Genomic DNA, 16,430 nt, shown 5'->3' on the forward strand with positions numbered 1-16,430 from the left:
AAAATGGACCCTGATAAACCCAGAGAATGGACCCTGAAAAACCCAGAGAGTGGACCCTGTTAAACCCAGAGAGTGGACCCTGATAAACCCAGAGAATGGTCCCTGATAAACCCAGAGAATGGTCCCTGATAAACCCAGAGAATGGTCCCTGATAAACCCAGAGAATGGTCCCTGATAAACCCAGATTATACTCAAATTTAAAAGGCATTGAGAGCAGAGCAGTAGGAGTCGTAATCCTTATTGGGTAAGTTTACTTGGCCAATAAAGCTGATTCTGAAATCTGAATCACTGAGGCAGAAAGTAATGGTAAAGTTCACAAAGTCAGGATTTCTGTTAGTCAGCCATGACCAAAACGAGAGTTATTTCCTGCTCATGAATGACCAATCCCACAAAGAAAAAATGGGAAAAAGTCAGACCTGAAACAATGTGTACTCATACATTGAATTTCTGTTAAGAACATCCACGCTTAAACAAGGCGGGGATAAAGAGGAGAGCTTTCTGGGGCCCAGACAAACTGGGGGTCCATAAAGGTCAGTAAAATCATGGTCTGTTGTAAAGTTAAGCTGTGATAAGCATATTGGGCAGGACTGGTTTTAAAGTCAGTCCCACTTTTATGTTAAAATCTGGATAAAAGTAAAGAAAATGCAGTGAATTAGGTGGAATCAGAGCTGGTGTGATATTTCAGTGTTAGCTTCTCACCTGTTTGGTCATGGAGTCGATGAGTCGGACGTAAAGGTCCTGTTCTGTCCTGATGCCTGAAAAACACAGAAGCAGACAGTTTTAGTGTAATTGTGAGTGTGAGCTCACCCATGCATTAGCCTGATATGCTAATGTGCTCCCCGTTTGCAGCAGTGATTCGTAATAATGTTCAGTAAATGAATTCTGTTATTATTTATGTCCCGCTTGTGTATTTATGTTTGTGTAGCTCTTCTTGTCGTCTCGTCCCGGCTACGCTAACACCCCCCTCAGCAAAAACAAACATTAGCGCTGCTCCAGAGCTGTTTATTATTTATAGGCCAAACCCGCCTTTAACTGCCTCCCCACGTCTCCCCCCTCACCTCCCCCCCGCTGCCTTTTTCCTCAAGGATAACAAGGAATCCTCATTCTCCCACAAATTAAATATCAATCAGGATTGCTTGTCTTTTATTAGCTATGCATCCGAGCGTAAATGTGACACAAACACGACATGGGGTGGAGGAAGCAAATTGCAGGGAACACCTGGTAACGCCGCCGCCACTCTAATTGTATTCTGTGGCTTTGTTTTTTTTTTTTTCTTCTCGTTTGTCGGGCCGTTTCCTCGCAGCTTCCTGTGCTTTCTAATTGACATGATTCACTCCTCGCTCTGCCGCCGAGCGCTGAGCAGTCGGCGGCGTAAATGGCGGCTATCCGTCCCGCTTGCAGATGAGGTCAATTACCTCCGTACGATGCTAATCCGACGATGCCGGCTCATATTAGAGTGATTTATCCCCCTTTGGAAGAAAACGCTCTTTTATGTCCCACTTTATCTGCAGCTCCTGAAGGGGTCTGAGAGCGGGGCTGGAGCGGAGCCAGCACAGAGCCGAGCGCCGTGTTTCCACCCCCGCCCCCCCGATGGACAAACCAGAGTTCAGGTTTAGTTAGCTGTCAGATACTCCAGATGCTCGCCCGCTCTCTCCCTCCCTCTCTCTCTGCTGATAATGATGAAAAAGTTTCCGCTGAGGTGACCTTTAATACAAATTTCTTCTCCACGAATTCTAATTCATGCAGCAAAGTTCACTTCAGCTGCACACGCTCACATTTAGCGTGACCCGTGGGAGCGAGCGGCCATTAAACCCACTCCATCAATCAATACAGCACACCTGAAAACCATAAAGACTCACCTGACCTGCTGCAGTGCCATTTAGACGGGGTTAAACTTGGTTTCTCTGTCAGTCAGTTTTAACAGTTTGTTTAGACTCTGACTGGGCCTCATTCATCAGCTTCTTCTGAGGATTTTTCCTTAATTTGTCTTAATTACACCTGTTTGGTGTTTTCTCCTGAAATATTTCTGATGTAATGTAACATTCTTTTACCAACAAAGGCTCCGATACATCCTGGTAAAGAGCAGCTATGTGTTAACCCTTAGATGCATAAGTGGGGGCAAAAATGACCCCAGCGGTTGTTTTTGTTGCGATATCTTTGTAATTTTAATTTTGTATCCTTTAATCTTCCATGTATTCCTCAAATAGGTTGTCTTTGACATGAGGCCATTTGGATTTGTATCTAATTGTTATAGTTTTTAAGTAATTGCATTCTTTGTATCAGTACCACACTTTTCCATACGTGGGGTCAAAAATTACCCCAAGCATTTTCTGTGGAATTTCAAAGGTTAACCCTAGGAATCTTTGATTTTTATCAACTGTGACTGTCAGGTATACATTTACTGTCGAGCCACACATCTAATTCCATAAAACTATGATTTTCAAAGGTAAAAAAAAACAAAGTCAATGTTTATAATGGTCAAAATATTAGATTAGATTTGGAATCATGAGTTTAAAAATGTAAGAAACAATTTTAAATCGTGAGTCTAATAGCTAAAACATAGGATTAAAAGTTAAAGTAAGGTTTTAAAGATCAAAATATGACTGAATATTTAAAATTGAGACTCTATAAGCTCAAAATATGACATAAAAACTTAAAATGATGAGTTAAAAAAGTCCAAATTTGAGATAAAATTCAAAATCATGAATTGAAAAGGTCAAAATATGACTTAATATTAAAGTTGTGAAATTTAAAGCTCAATATACGAAATAAAAAGCCAAAAGCATGAATTTACACCCTGAACACAATTTATTTTTTTTCTACATTCCTGACTTTTTATCTAATCATTTTGACTTTTTCTACATTTTATGAAAAGGATATTTTAAATAATCAAGGCTACGTTTAGGTTTTGATACTGGAGGAAATCTGCAGACCTTACTGGGCCAGGTAGAACTGGACCAGGCCTTGAGTTTGACAACTTTTATGGACCTCGTTCTGATCAGTGAAAAGATTTAGTTATCAATAACATCCATCATTGGTGGTTAAACAGTTTGAAATACCTCTGAACATCTCATCATTTCCTGTAGTTTATGAAAATGATTCAATAATGTAGTATCAAACCAAATCTTTGTAAAAGGCAGACTTATTATTACTAATCATTCTCCTGTTGGGATCATTTCTGGATATTAACTTTTGTTTTTAACCTTTCTCAAAGCTGTTTTGTGATAAAATGTTAATCAAAGTGATAAATAAACACGTCAAACATGAAATAATTCTTTTGTTGACCAAAATATAATAAAAATTATCATCTTTAACCAAAATGAACGATTTTTTTTAAGTTTACAGCATAAAACACATTCATTCTAACTGGGGTCATTTTTGACCCCACTCATGTAGGTGTTGGTAGGTCATGCATCTAAGGGTTAAGGCTCTTTTATGCTTGACGTATCCGTGAGGTCGCAAGTGTCTGCATGTCAAATGTGACATCAAATATTAAGAAACCCCCCTTCGTGGAGGTCCCGTGCACATCCCTGAAATTTTTAGACAGGCACACGTCAGAATGGCCGATTTTGAGGAGCTTCTGGTGACAGAAGTCATTATAAACACCTGTATGATTCTTCTTTGAAAGATCGGAGACTGCCATGTACGTCCTCCTCTATCTCTCACATTGGACGTTCAAGAATATTGTACTCTCCCTCATCCTTCCTCTCTTGACTGAGTGGCCGTATGGACCATCTCTTCTCTTCTTCATGCTGTAACAACAGTAAACCCAGCAGCTCCTCTTCGTGGTTTTCCATGATGTAAACAACAAGTCTTCTTCTATGACTTGGATTAAACACGCTACAGACGTGATTCTTGAAGACACTGCCCCCTAGCTGTTAGGAGAATATCAGTTTGCAGCACAGAGGAAACCGGCGCTAAATGCCCCCAACGTTTCCGCATCATGACTCCGCATCAGTTTTTGTCCGTGTGGAAAGCATAACCGAGCCTTTAGTGTTCATGTTTATCATGTCAACCCTGGTCGTGTCTAACCTGACATGGGAAAGCTTTAAAAAGAAACATTTGGGAAAATGCAGACAACAACTCAGAGTGTGATTGGATGAACGTCCTGCCTGTCACTTCTCTACGGGCCAATCAGAGCAACAAAACACATGACGTAGCCACTATCAAGCTGCGCATGCACAGCTACTGAGGAATAACGCAAAACATGGCGACCATAGACATGTAAGTACTCGACTTTTGACGTTTTTGAAAAGAAAACAGCTCACTGCTGTTCTTTGTTCTTCTTTTAACAAAGAAATGTCGTCAAGTTCTGATCAAACTAGCGCTTTAGCAGCATCCACGCTAATCTCTTCCACCATAACTGCACCAGCTCTTGCTGCTGCTTGTTTACGTCACGACTCCGCCGCACCTGAAAGTACTGCCCCTCGTCACTGATTGGTCCTGTCACTTTCTAACCGGGCCCAAACGGTTCAGATGGGAGCTTTGCAAGATGGATTCGCCAGTGAAAAACAAGGAAAGGGGCTTTGCAAGGTTAGGTCCTGTCATCGTCTGCAGACTCACCGTTACTGTAGAGGAGCTGTAGCCTGTAGTGGATCCCGTTGTTGGTCTTCTCTCCATTGTACTCCTGTCACACAAACACACAGAGACACATTAGACAGAGATCAGCGGGAGGAAGAAGAGATAAAAATAGCTTTATGTTTGAAAACAGACATGAGCTCGATGTCCAAACATTCAACATTTCGGTCAGTGTGTTTTCTGACAGATCCATTTCCTGGTTTAACGTGACTCAAAAATAGGGAGAAACTCCTGTTATTCCGTTTTTCTCGTTTTTGACTAAAAATGGAAAAAGCGGAAAAACGGCTTGTTTTCTCATTTATTTTCCATTTTTTTGAGTTTCTCCTGATTTTTGAGTCTGGTTTTAACCAGGAAATGGATCTGCCAGAAAACACACTGACCCATGTCTACCCTAATCTGAAGGTGCAGTGAAGGCTGTGGCCTGCAGTGTAAAGAGATGTCAGACAGCCAGAAAATGTGTGATGATTTTTTATTTATTTTTTTAAAGGTTTATTTTGGCCATTTGTGTCTCTCCACTCGATAGAGGAGGACAGTGGACAGACTCGGAAACAGGGACAAGAGCGGGGGAGACATGCGGCAAAGGGCCTAAAGCCGGATTCGAACCCAGGCCGTCCGCGTACATGGGGCGTGCCTCAACCACTCAGCCACCTGCGCCCCAATGTGTGATGATTTTGACTCGTATTGCAAGTTGGATATGAATTACTGTATTTAGGAAACGATCATTTTGATGTCATCCTCATTTTTAATCAGAAAAATATACACAAATGAAGAAAGTAGGATTTTTTTTGTAGACTATTCTAAAAAAATGGCAAAAAAAAAAAAGTTTTAAACTGGTATTCTGACTCAAATTTGAGGCTAAATAAATATTGCAACTTTGGCGATTTGAAAATTGCAGCAGGCCATAATGGGATTTAATCTAATTTTGATTTAATTGCCCAGCCCTAACCTTGACTGATTATTGAAATGGCTAATCCCTAAATACACAAGTATTCATCTGAAAAAAAAGTCTTCAGCTTGTTTTAAAAAGTCACATTTTTATGATTTACTTTTTCTAATGTACATAACCGGTGTCATGGTCTAACTGGTGTTGGATTTATTGATGACACTCTGATAAGCACACAACTAAAATGCTCTATGACAGCAGCATTTGCTTGATATTTTACTTTTTAACCCCAAAAATGCTGTCTAAGCAGCATTACTGTCTAAGGAATGCCAGTAACTGAAATCACAGTTTTGAATTAAAAATATGCAGGTGAATAATTTGACTGTTTTATCGTTGTATTAAAACAGTGAAGAAGATTTTAAAGTTTTAAAGTGTTCACAGCATGCTGAAGTTTTGTAAAGGCGGGTCTAGCGTGGGCGTTCAGAGGATTATCATGTTGAAATCAAGCTGAAACCGTCCTTATGTCTGCGCTCTCCCGGATTTTAAAATCAGTAGTGATCTGAGAATCGTCTCGTGTTCAGCCAGTTTCAGATCGGTGCGAACCCACTCCTGAACTCCTCAAATATCTGTCTTTTGCACTCTGCGTCGCCCTCCCTCCTTTATCTCCCTCTCTTCTATCTTTACGCCCCCTCTCTCCCCTTCTCTTTTCCTCTCTTTCTTCGTCTCCTCTTGTTCTCCTTTCAGCCGTTTTTTCCTCTGTTTTATCTCGCTCTGCTTTCTGTCTCCTTCGGCCGGCCGCTCGGTGCCAACGGTGCCCGGGAGTGTTGGCTCAGTCCCAGTGTGTGCGTTAGTCTGTGGTTGTGTGTGTTTGTGTGAGTGCTGGGGGATGTCGGGGCGAGAGACTAGAGGTCAAAGCCGAGGTGAGGTGAGCGAGTGAGTGGGTGGATCGGAGGGGAAGAAGCGGTGCCAGCTGGCAGCGGATCAAACGCCAACAAACTCTCCAACCTGTCTGGATATAATCACTATTACTGCTCCTGTTATTGTTATTATTTTATCATTATTAAAGGCTGAAGAGTGCCATTAATAGTTGTCATGTTCCATAGAGTGGAAGCTCAAAAAGGCAGGAGGGTGGAAGAGTTAAAAGAGGACTACTTTCAGTGGCGGATGAATCCCTGGGAGCAGACACAAAAACATCCTACAGTATCTACAGTGCTGTGAAAAAGTATTTATCTTCTTCCTGATTTCGTTTTCACATTTGTCACACACAAATGTTTCAGATCATAAAACTAATGTTAATTTTAGACAAAAAGTCAGTTTTTAAATGATGGTTCATTTCCTTAAGGGAAAAAGCCATCCAAACCTACCTGACCCTCTATGAAAAAAGTCATTCCCCCTTGTTAAATCCTGAATTAACCACATTTTTATGAAGCCAAGTTCAGTTTGACTATCCCCACCCAGACCTGATCACTGCCAGACCTGTTGAATGAATAAACCCCTTAAACAGAATGTGTCTGATAAAGTGAAGTAGGCTAAAAGATCTCCAACACATCATGGAGCCATCTAAAGAAGAACACATGGGAAACAAAGTCACTGACATCGATCAGTCTGAAAGGGTTACAAAAACATCTCTAAGGCTTTGGGACTCCAGCCAGCCACGCTGAGAGCCATTATCCACAAATGGAGAAAACTGAACAGTGGTGAACCTTCACAAGAGTGGCCGACCTACCAACATGACTCCAAGAATGTATGTATGACCCATCCAGGAGGTCCCAGTAGAACCCAGAACAACATCTAAAGACCTGCAGGCCTCACTGACTCAGTTAAGGTCAGAGGTCATGATTCAACGATCAGAAAGAGACTGGGCAACAATGGCATCATGGGAGAGTTCCACGGCTAAAACCACTGCTGAGCAAAAAGAACACAAAGGCTCGTCTCACATTTGACTAAAAACATCCTGATGATCCCCAAGACTTCTGGGAAAATATTCTGAGGACTGACCAGACAGGAGGGGAACTTTCTGGAACGCTAACCCCCATCCTCTACAGCCCCACCCACTTTTACTAAAGTTACCAACTATGGCGACTAGTGGGTAAAAATGGAGGGAAAAAGCCTCAACATGGAGCATTACATCATCTGCCTTTGATGATGTCATCCTTTAAAGCCTTGTTTTGTAAAGGTTGACATCGTCTTCAAAGGATGACATTCCATCACTTGCTGTAATTGATGGAACCAGGAATTCTCCTCTCCAGCAGAAAATCCTGAAGGAGAATGTCTGGTCATTAAGCTCAAGCACACTTGGGTTATGGAGCAGGACGATGATCCCAAACACACCAGCAAGTCCACCTCTGAATGGACTAAAGACTACATGAAGGTTCTGGAGTGGTCTAGTCAAAGTCTGGACTTAAATCTGACTGAGACGCTGTGGTGTGACCTTAAACAGGCCGTTCATGCTGGAAAACCCTCCAATGTGGCTGAATTAGAACAATTCTGTAAAGAAGAGTGGGACAGCACTCCTCCACAGTGATGTGAAAGACTCACTGACAGTTATCACAAACACTTGCTTTAGTTGTTGCTGCCAAGGATGGAACAACCAGTTATTAGGTTTAGGGGACGATGACTTTTCTCATAGGACCAGGTAGGTTTGGATGGATTTATCCTTAATAAATGAAATCATCATTTAAACACTCAGGGAGTAAGAGAATACGTATTCACAGCTCTGTACACCGCCTGTCTGAGAGGCGTGGTACTCCCTGGGCTCGTCCCCAGTCTACTTTGGTCATTTATAAATGTGCGTTACCTTGTCTTTCTCCACAAAGTCGACGTATGAAGTCCTCTCGATCTCCACAGGCTGACCCTGCCGGTCGTACAGCGCCAGCACAAAGTGGAAGAAGTTTGACTTCCTCAGATTGGATGGCGGCTGCTTCTCAAAGTGAGCTCGGGCTAAACCCACGCCACTGAAACACACAAAGACAGTATTTTCACATTGGACTACATAATCATACACATGCCGATAAATAAATATAAAACCAGCTCAGGAGAAGAATCAACCCGTTTCTTAAGGAGAAGTTAAAAATTAAAGTACAGAGGTTTAAGCATCTTATTCAGGAGCTAAAGTAAAAAGCCAAATGTGCAGAACGGCCTTATTAAAATGCAGAGAGCTTGTGTATTTCCCAGGAGATCAATAAAATGGTCTTAATATAAATTATTACATAATAGACCATATTCCCACAGCGGCCATGATCCTGTGACCTCCTACTCAGGCCTAGAAGCTCAAATGTTATTTTGTTTTAGTACATGTTGTTTGTCATGTAAACGTTCAGATTCTGACTGCTGTTGTTGTGATTTCACGATTAGAGGACAAACACTAATACTAGTGTGAGTATTAGACAGAGCAGACCATTGTTAATGTTAAAATGCATACTCTAGAGCAGTGATACTCTTTTAGGGATGATTTGTGGCTCTTTTAGAACTAATTTAAAGTATTATTCTCCCAGAAAATCTCAATCAAGGGAAACATTGACCTTTGAAATAATCCACTGCAAGTCACATTAATCAGTTTTGTTTCTCCCACTTATACAGAGGGCTTTAATCGTCAACCTTTATTTTTGCCTGTATATTTACATTGCCCTTACTTGCAATTGTTTACCTATTTTTTCCTTTTTTTGCCACTTTCAATCCATTTGTGGTGATTTTAACCCATTTTTGCAACTTCTTTTTTGCCATGCCCCACCAATTTTTGCCACTTAAATAAAATTTTTGCTCTTTTTCACCAGGTTTTCCACTTTTACTCTGCTTTTTGAAATTTGCATTTTCCCTATTTATTAATTTTGTGCCACTTTTTTGCCAATTTAAGCTGCCATTTGCCATTAAATGCTTCTTTTTCCCATTTTTGCCACCCTTTCCTGCTTTTTCGCCCATTTTAGTCACTTCACTCCGAGTTTTTGGTCACTTTTAGAACATTTTTGCCACCTGTTACTCATTTGTTGTCACTTTTCACCCATTTTTGTCACTTTTCCTCCCCATTTTTACCCCAGGTTTTGCTCCTTGATGCCTATTTTGCCCCTATTCACTCATTTTTTGCCACTTTTTTGCTGCTTTTTGACCTTTTTGCTATCTTTGACTTATTGTTATTGCCACTTTAAGCCGTTCTTTTCAAAGAAAAACTCCTCCAGCGACATAGGTTCTTTAGGGACGATGTCACGTCACAGAAGAAAACTCCAGAAAGTGGCAGGAAGTGGTTCATAGAGAAGCACCATCAAAATGCCAAGGTTTGGCATTTTTTATTACCGTGCCAACTGTTTAAAATGTGAAAGACACAATTCTGAACTCTGAAAAGTAGTGACAAGCTCAGATAAAAACAACAATAAAAAGTTTAAAAAGCTCATGGAGAAAAAGCAACGGGCACGAATATGAGCAGAGTCCCACACCGCTCACATATAGGCCAGTCTGGTTTGGTTCAGTCCAGTTTGTCCCAGTCAACCCTGATCTTCCTTGTCTTTCCATCCAGCCTCACTCATGATGGTAAACCTGTCTTTTGTCAGAGATCTGAATCATTTGTCTGATTAAAATGACAAAAATGGAAGGAAGAAAACTGGCTCTCAAACAGGAACCAGCTCCCGTCATTCATATATAAGAGCTGGCTCTTAGAACAGGCTCATTCATGAATGACACATCATTACTTGGCTGTAAACAGATATACCAACTATCCTTCCCTATGCTGACTGTCCTTTGTTGGCAGCTTCTCCAAAAATTCATTACTATAGATGACTGGCAAAAATGGAGGGAAAGAGCCCCAGCTGGACCAACATTCCCTCCTCTGCCTTTGATGATGTCACACCTTTGATGAGCTTTAGAGAGATGAGGTCATCATTATCAACATTCATTCCAGTCTAAAGGCCCAAACATACTCGGGTGGAACGTACGTAGGACAGACTCCGCAGAGGTCCACGTGGACGTCCGCAAGGCCTATGCATGCAAAGCTCAAATTTTACGACCGCGCCGACTCCACTCCAGTTTCACACAGAACACTGCTTGGCATGTATTTTTCACATCGACCCGCATTAAATGTGACACCGACCTGCATTTTGTTCCTCTGTGCAGCGCTGACGGATGAGCGGTGGCTCACAGAGTGGAGAAGGAGTGGGGCTAGGCGCCCAACTAGATCATCAAAGTTTTCATGTGTCATTTGGAAGTATTGAAAATGTTTTTCCATGTCAATACTTCGCATGTCCTTCACCAACATGGCATACTCCCCTTCCTCTTCTCTTGTGGCATTTAATGGCCGTACATACCACCGTCTCTTAATTTTATTGCTTTGCAAAGCCAGCAGGCTTCGTCGGTGTAGGACACCATGACAGAAAAATGTAAACAACTCCCAAGGATTGTGGGAAATGTAAGATTTCACGGAAATCTCACAGGAAACTGCTATGCGGCAGTGCGCACGACTACGGAAGCTCTGATGACTGCGGACGTCCCGCATGGAGTCTGCTCTGTTCACAGTACGCTCATGTATGTTCAGGCCTTCACAGTCCCACAGGGTTTACTGTCTCTAAGGTACATCAGTATTTCCTTCAAAACGTTTATGAAAAAACAAGGGAGAAAAGCGGTCAAAGAGTCTCAGCTAGTCTCTTAGCTCAGCCCCAGACTCCTCTACACTCTGGTCTCGGTCCAAGACTCCACTAGACTCTGGTCTCGGTCCTAGACTCCTCTAGACTCTGGTCTCGGTCCTAGACTCCTCTAGACTCTGGTCTCGGTCCTAGACTCCACTAGACTCTGGTCTCGGTCCTAGACTCCTCTAGACTCTGGTCTCAGTCCAAGACTCCTCTAGACTCTGGTCTCGGTCCTAGACTCCTCTAGACTCTGGTCTCGGTCCTAGACTCCTCTAGACTCTGATCTAAATCCTAGACTCCTCCAGACTCTGGTCTCGGTCCTAGACGCCTCTAGACTCTGGTCTCAATCCTAGACTCCTCTAGACTCTGGTCTCCGTCCTAGACTCCTCCAGACTCTGGTCTCGGTCCTAGACGCCTCTAGACTCTGGTCTCAATCCTAGACTCCTCTAGACTCTGGTCTCCGTCCTAGACTCCTCTATACTCTGGTCTCGGTCTTAGACTCCTCTAGACTCTGGTCTCAATCCTAGACTCCTCTAGACTCTGGTCTCGGTCCTAGACTTGTCTAGACTCTGGTCTCGGTCCTAGACTCCTCTAGACTCTGGTCTCGGTCTGTTCTCATCGGTATCACATGACTACAAAAAACCTATAAAAGAAAAAAATCTCTGGGGCGCAGGTGGCTGAGTGGTTAAGGCGCGCCCCATGTACGCGGACAGCCCGGGTTCAAATCCAGCCTGAGGCCCTTCACCGCATGTCTCTCCTCCGCTCTCATCCCTGTTTCCAACTCTATCCACTATCCTCCTCTATCAAATAAAGGCACAAAAATGCCCAAAATAAACCTTAAAAAAAAAAAAGACCAAAGACCAAAAAACCAGCGTCTCTGGTGGGAGGGGCTACAACACATGAAGAAGACACAAGTGAGGGACACATGATGCAGTTTAAGGGAACTGGAGTGGATAAAGCTTTATGATGAGCTTGGGAAATAATTCAAATGTTTGTTATTTTAAAGATAGAAGAGGGAAAAATATCCTTAAATAAATGGCTTTTAATTCCCAGTCTCGATGGTCGACCTTATAATGGCGACTATAGAGAGCTAGGGAGTGATCCGTCTTTGATTCAGAGGTGTAAACCACGCCTCAGCCTCATGTTTCAGGATGTAAAGACTTGAAATGAGAGTGTAAACAGTAAAACAGCCCTGAGTTAATTTTCAGCTGTTGATTTAAGGAGCGTCGGATGGAAATCCTGGCTAATCCTGAAATAAAATCGATGATCCTGCAGGAAGCGACCTCTGCTCTCAGCCCGGAGACGCTCTCTGAGTCCGAGGGGGAAACGCTCAAAGCAACAGCCGAATATTTTTACATCAATCTCATTTTCCCGCTCGTTTTGTTTCCTAAAACACTTTATGATCAATATGATGGCCCGGGCGCAGATAAATATTTATTCATGCTCTGGGTTTGTTTTTGGAAGTCGGCCTGCTCGCTCTCAGCGTATGTGCGTTTCCTGCTCTGGGGTGTATTCCCCAGACGGCAGATTAATACAGCCGTGACCTTTCTGCACCCCCATTACCAATGCTTAATGCCTCATTTGTAGGCCGGTTTGTTGGAAGCTAATTCTTCTGACTGTGTGGAAGGATGGTGGCGTAGAGGAGGAGGAGAGCAGCTCAGGTGAGTTGATTTAAAGGAGGCTTGCCGGGAGTAAAGTGTCAGAAAACACAACGGTGTTAAAACAGAAAATAACATCACAGCGCGGCAGCCTTCAACACCTCACAGCCGATACCTTCAACCAGGAAAACACATCCAGGAGCATCTGTTTTCATCAGCGCTGCTATTTTAGAGTAGGGAGCAACAGAACGAGACAAACAGGGGATAAAACAAAGAAGATTTCACTGAAGGATACTGGCACATCGTCTGCAAAATTTTCAACCATCATAAACACAACGTGAGGGTTTGATGATGCACTGATGCTGGGAAGAAGATCATTTTTACTGTTTTATTTTCCTTCTATGGCTCAGGTCAAGTTATGAGTCATTGAATAAAATACAAAATCTACAGACACTACCAACCACTAGGGGATATATCTGTGTTTAATAACTGAAACACATTCAGAAAGTACGTCAGAGTAAATTTATTTAGATCCCCTTCACTTTTGTTCTAATGCTACAGTTGTTCACATTTATTTTATTTTATTTTTTGCAAATGTATTAAAATAAAAACAGAGATATCTCATTGACATCAGTATTCAGGGCCTTTACTCAGCTCTTAGTCGACGCTCCTCCTGGAGTCTTTCTGAGTGACCCTACAAGCTCTGCACACCCGGATTGTGGAATTTTTCGCCATTCTTCTTTTCAAATCCTCTCAAGCTCAGTCAGGTTTGATGTGAATTATCGGTCATTTTCAGGTCTTTAGAGATGTTGGATAGGGTTCAGGTCAGGGCCCCTCTAGGACATTCACAGTTTTCCCTCCTGTGATGTCTTGGCTGTGGTCTTAAGCCTTTTTCACACCGCTGCGCAGCAACTCCAGTCATTTTAATGAGGGAAGGGCGGCAAACGGGAAGCGGTTTTAACCTCAGCGGAAGGACCCAGAAGCGGTTGCCGCCCACGTGAATGCACACAGATTTTGCCCTGCCGCTCGGACTTCAGATTGTTGAACTTTTTGGCGGCAGCCACCTGGCAGCAGCCAATCACATCGAAGGAGGGAGAGAACCCGGAAATAGCAGGCTTCGTGGGTCTAAGCAAACAATGGAGGGGCTCATAATGTTGGTGTATCCTGAATATCCTTAGCTCTACAACACGGCTCTACCGTCGTACAAAGACAACCAGAAGAAAAACTGTGGAACCAACCACTGAAACGTATTTTCTAGGGGAAATTATAGTACATTATACATGTTTTAAATCTACCTGGCTTTGCTGTGACATTCAACGTCATTGGCTTTAAAAATGCTCGGCATTTTGGGGGAGGGAGGCGGTTTTCAGGGTAGTTACCGCGCGGTGGTGTGTAACCGGCTTTAGGGTCACTGTCATGTTGGAAGGAGAACCTTGGACCCAGTCTGAGGTCCTGTAGAACAGGTTTTCATTGAGGATATCTCTGGACTTTGCTCCATTCAGCTTTCCCTCAACTTTGACCAGTCTCCCAGCCCCTGCTGCAGAGAAATCCCCCACAACATAATGCTGCCACCACCATGCTTCACTGTTGGGAGGATATTGGACAGGTAATGAGCGGTGCTTGGTTAGAACTGAGAACAAACAGTTTGATCTTGGTTTCATCAGACCAGAGAATCTTGTTTCTCACAGTCTCAAAGTCCTTCAGGAGCTTTTTAACAAACACTGAGGAGACACAGGATCTCTGGAGCTCAGTCAGAGTGACCATCAGGTGCTCTAGAAGAGTCCTGGTTGGTCCAAACTCCTTCCATGTGAGAATTCTGGAGGCCACTGTTTTCTTGGGAACCTTCAGAGCAGCAGAAATGTTTCTGTGGCCTTCCCCAGATCTGTGCCTGTCAACAATCCTGTCTCTGAGCTCCTTTGACCTTTGGCTTGGCTGTGGGGCCTTCTATAGAGACGTGTGCCTTTAGAATCATGTCCAATCAGTTAGGCTAAATCTAGCACAGGTAGACTCCAGTCAAGGTGTAGAAACATCTCAGCAACGATCAGAGAAACGGAGGAACCTTTAAGGGTCTGAATGCTTACATCAATGTGGTATTACGGTTTACATTTCTATTGAATTTGCAATAAATGTCTAAAAATGTGTTTTCACTTTGAGGAACTGAGAGTAGTTTTTTTTCTACTGTAGCATCAGGTTGAAACATGAGAAAACTGAAAAAGTGAAGGACGTCTAAATACTTCCTGAATGCCCTGTATTATTAAACACATGCTCTAAATTGCACAGTTAGAGGAAATGAACATTCGATTTTTTACAGTGCAGCTGAACGTGCCATTAAACATAAAAACATGCAGATTGGCCCTTTAATATCAGCATCATGCGGCTGCTGCTTTATAATAAATTCTCTCCGACTCTGATTTTTTAGTTGTATTTGTAATAAAACATTCTGCAGACAAAGAAAAGAAACAAACGGCGGTTTGGACAATAAAACAGAGACGAGTGACTTGCTGGATCTGGCACCTGTTTCATCACAAGCATCACTTCCACCACTAAACCAGCCCATTATCCCAATTACACACGCTGCTATCCAGCAGCCCATCGGCCGCCGCTCAGCCTCTCGTCTCTGCTCTGCCTCCACTCAGAAAGCTCGTTAGCATTATTATTATTTCAATTATGCTAATTGTGCTGCAGCCACTCGTCGCCGCGCCGCGTATCCGGCTGTTAGCACTTGGCACAAGGTGTAATAAAAACAGTATCGATGGCACACGGCGCGCTCGAACATGCCCGGAGTGTAAATCACACGCCAACAGGCAGAGAGGAGGAGAGTAACACAGACACGAAGAGAGAGAGAGAGAACAAACACGGGGAGGCAAACGAGGGCCAGAGATCTGCACGGTTCATCACAAAGCCTGAAATTAAAGGTCAGTGGGAGTCGTGTCGAGCACTCTGCAAACAATTACTGAGGGAGAAACCGCTGCTGTCAGTTCATATCACACTCCAACACTAGACACAATGAATGGATGAGCCCGCTTATGTTTGGGTGATCCTAGAGGGTCTCAGATTAACAGACACCCAGAGATCCCAGCAAGGAACCAACCAAACTGGTTCTACACCAGACGTCCTCCACGTCAAACTCCTGATGCTTCTCCCTAAAATTATTAAACCTACAAAACTTTATTTATTATTTCAGAAGACAATCCAAAGTTTCCTTGGACCAGTGACCTGCTCAACTGGAGAGTCACAATCTAAACCTGGGTGGGACAGGAGGCTCGGACAAGTACTAGATAAGAAAAAAAAAAATCCCAGTGAGCTAAAACTCACCTTTAAGATGTTTGTCAGATGTTTGTCAACTCTGTCAGATGTCTGTCAACTCTGTGAGATTTCTGTCATCTCTGTCAGATGTTTATCAACTCTGACGTTTATCAACTCTGTCAGATGTCTGTCAACGCTGTGAGGTTTTTGTCAACTCTGTCAGATGTTTGTCAACTCTGTCAAATGTTTGTCAACTTGGTCAGATGTTTGTCAACTCATTCAAATGTCTGCCAACTCAGTCAGATGTTTGTCAACTCATTCAGATGTTTGTCAACTCTGTCAGATGTTTGTCAACTCATTCAGATGTTTGTCAACTCTGTCAGATGTTTGTCAACTCATTCAGATGTTTGTCAACTCTGTCAGATGTTTGTCAACTCATTAAGATTTCTGTCAACTCTGTCAGATGTCTGTCAACTCTGTCAGATGTTTGTCAACTCTGTGAGGTTTTTGTCAACT

The 16,430-nt window shown here is 42.8% G+C and overlaps 1 pseudogene; it reads right to left on the reverse strand.

Moving 5' to 3' along the window:
• LOC121516234 overlaps window positions 1-16,430 on the reverse strand; it is a 227,414-nt pseudogene that overhangs the window by 184,575 nt on the left and 26,409 nt on the right.

The sequence above is a fragment of the Cheilinus undulatus genome, linkage group 10, assembly GCF_018320785.1.
Source record: "Cheilinus undulatus linkage group 10, ASM1832078v1, whole genome shotgun sequence".
Classification (NCBI taxonomy): Eukaryota; Metazoa; Chordata; class Actinopteri; order Labriformes; family Labridae; genus Cheilinus; species Cheilinus undulatus.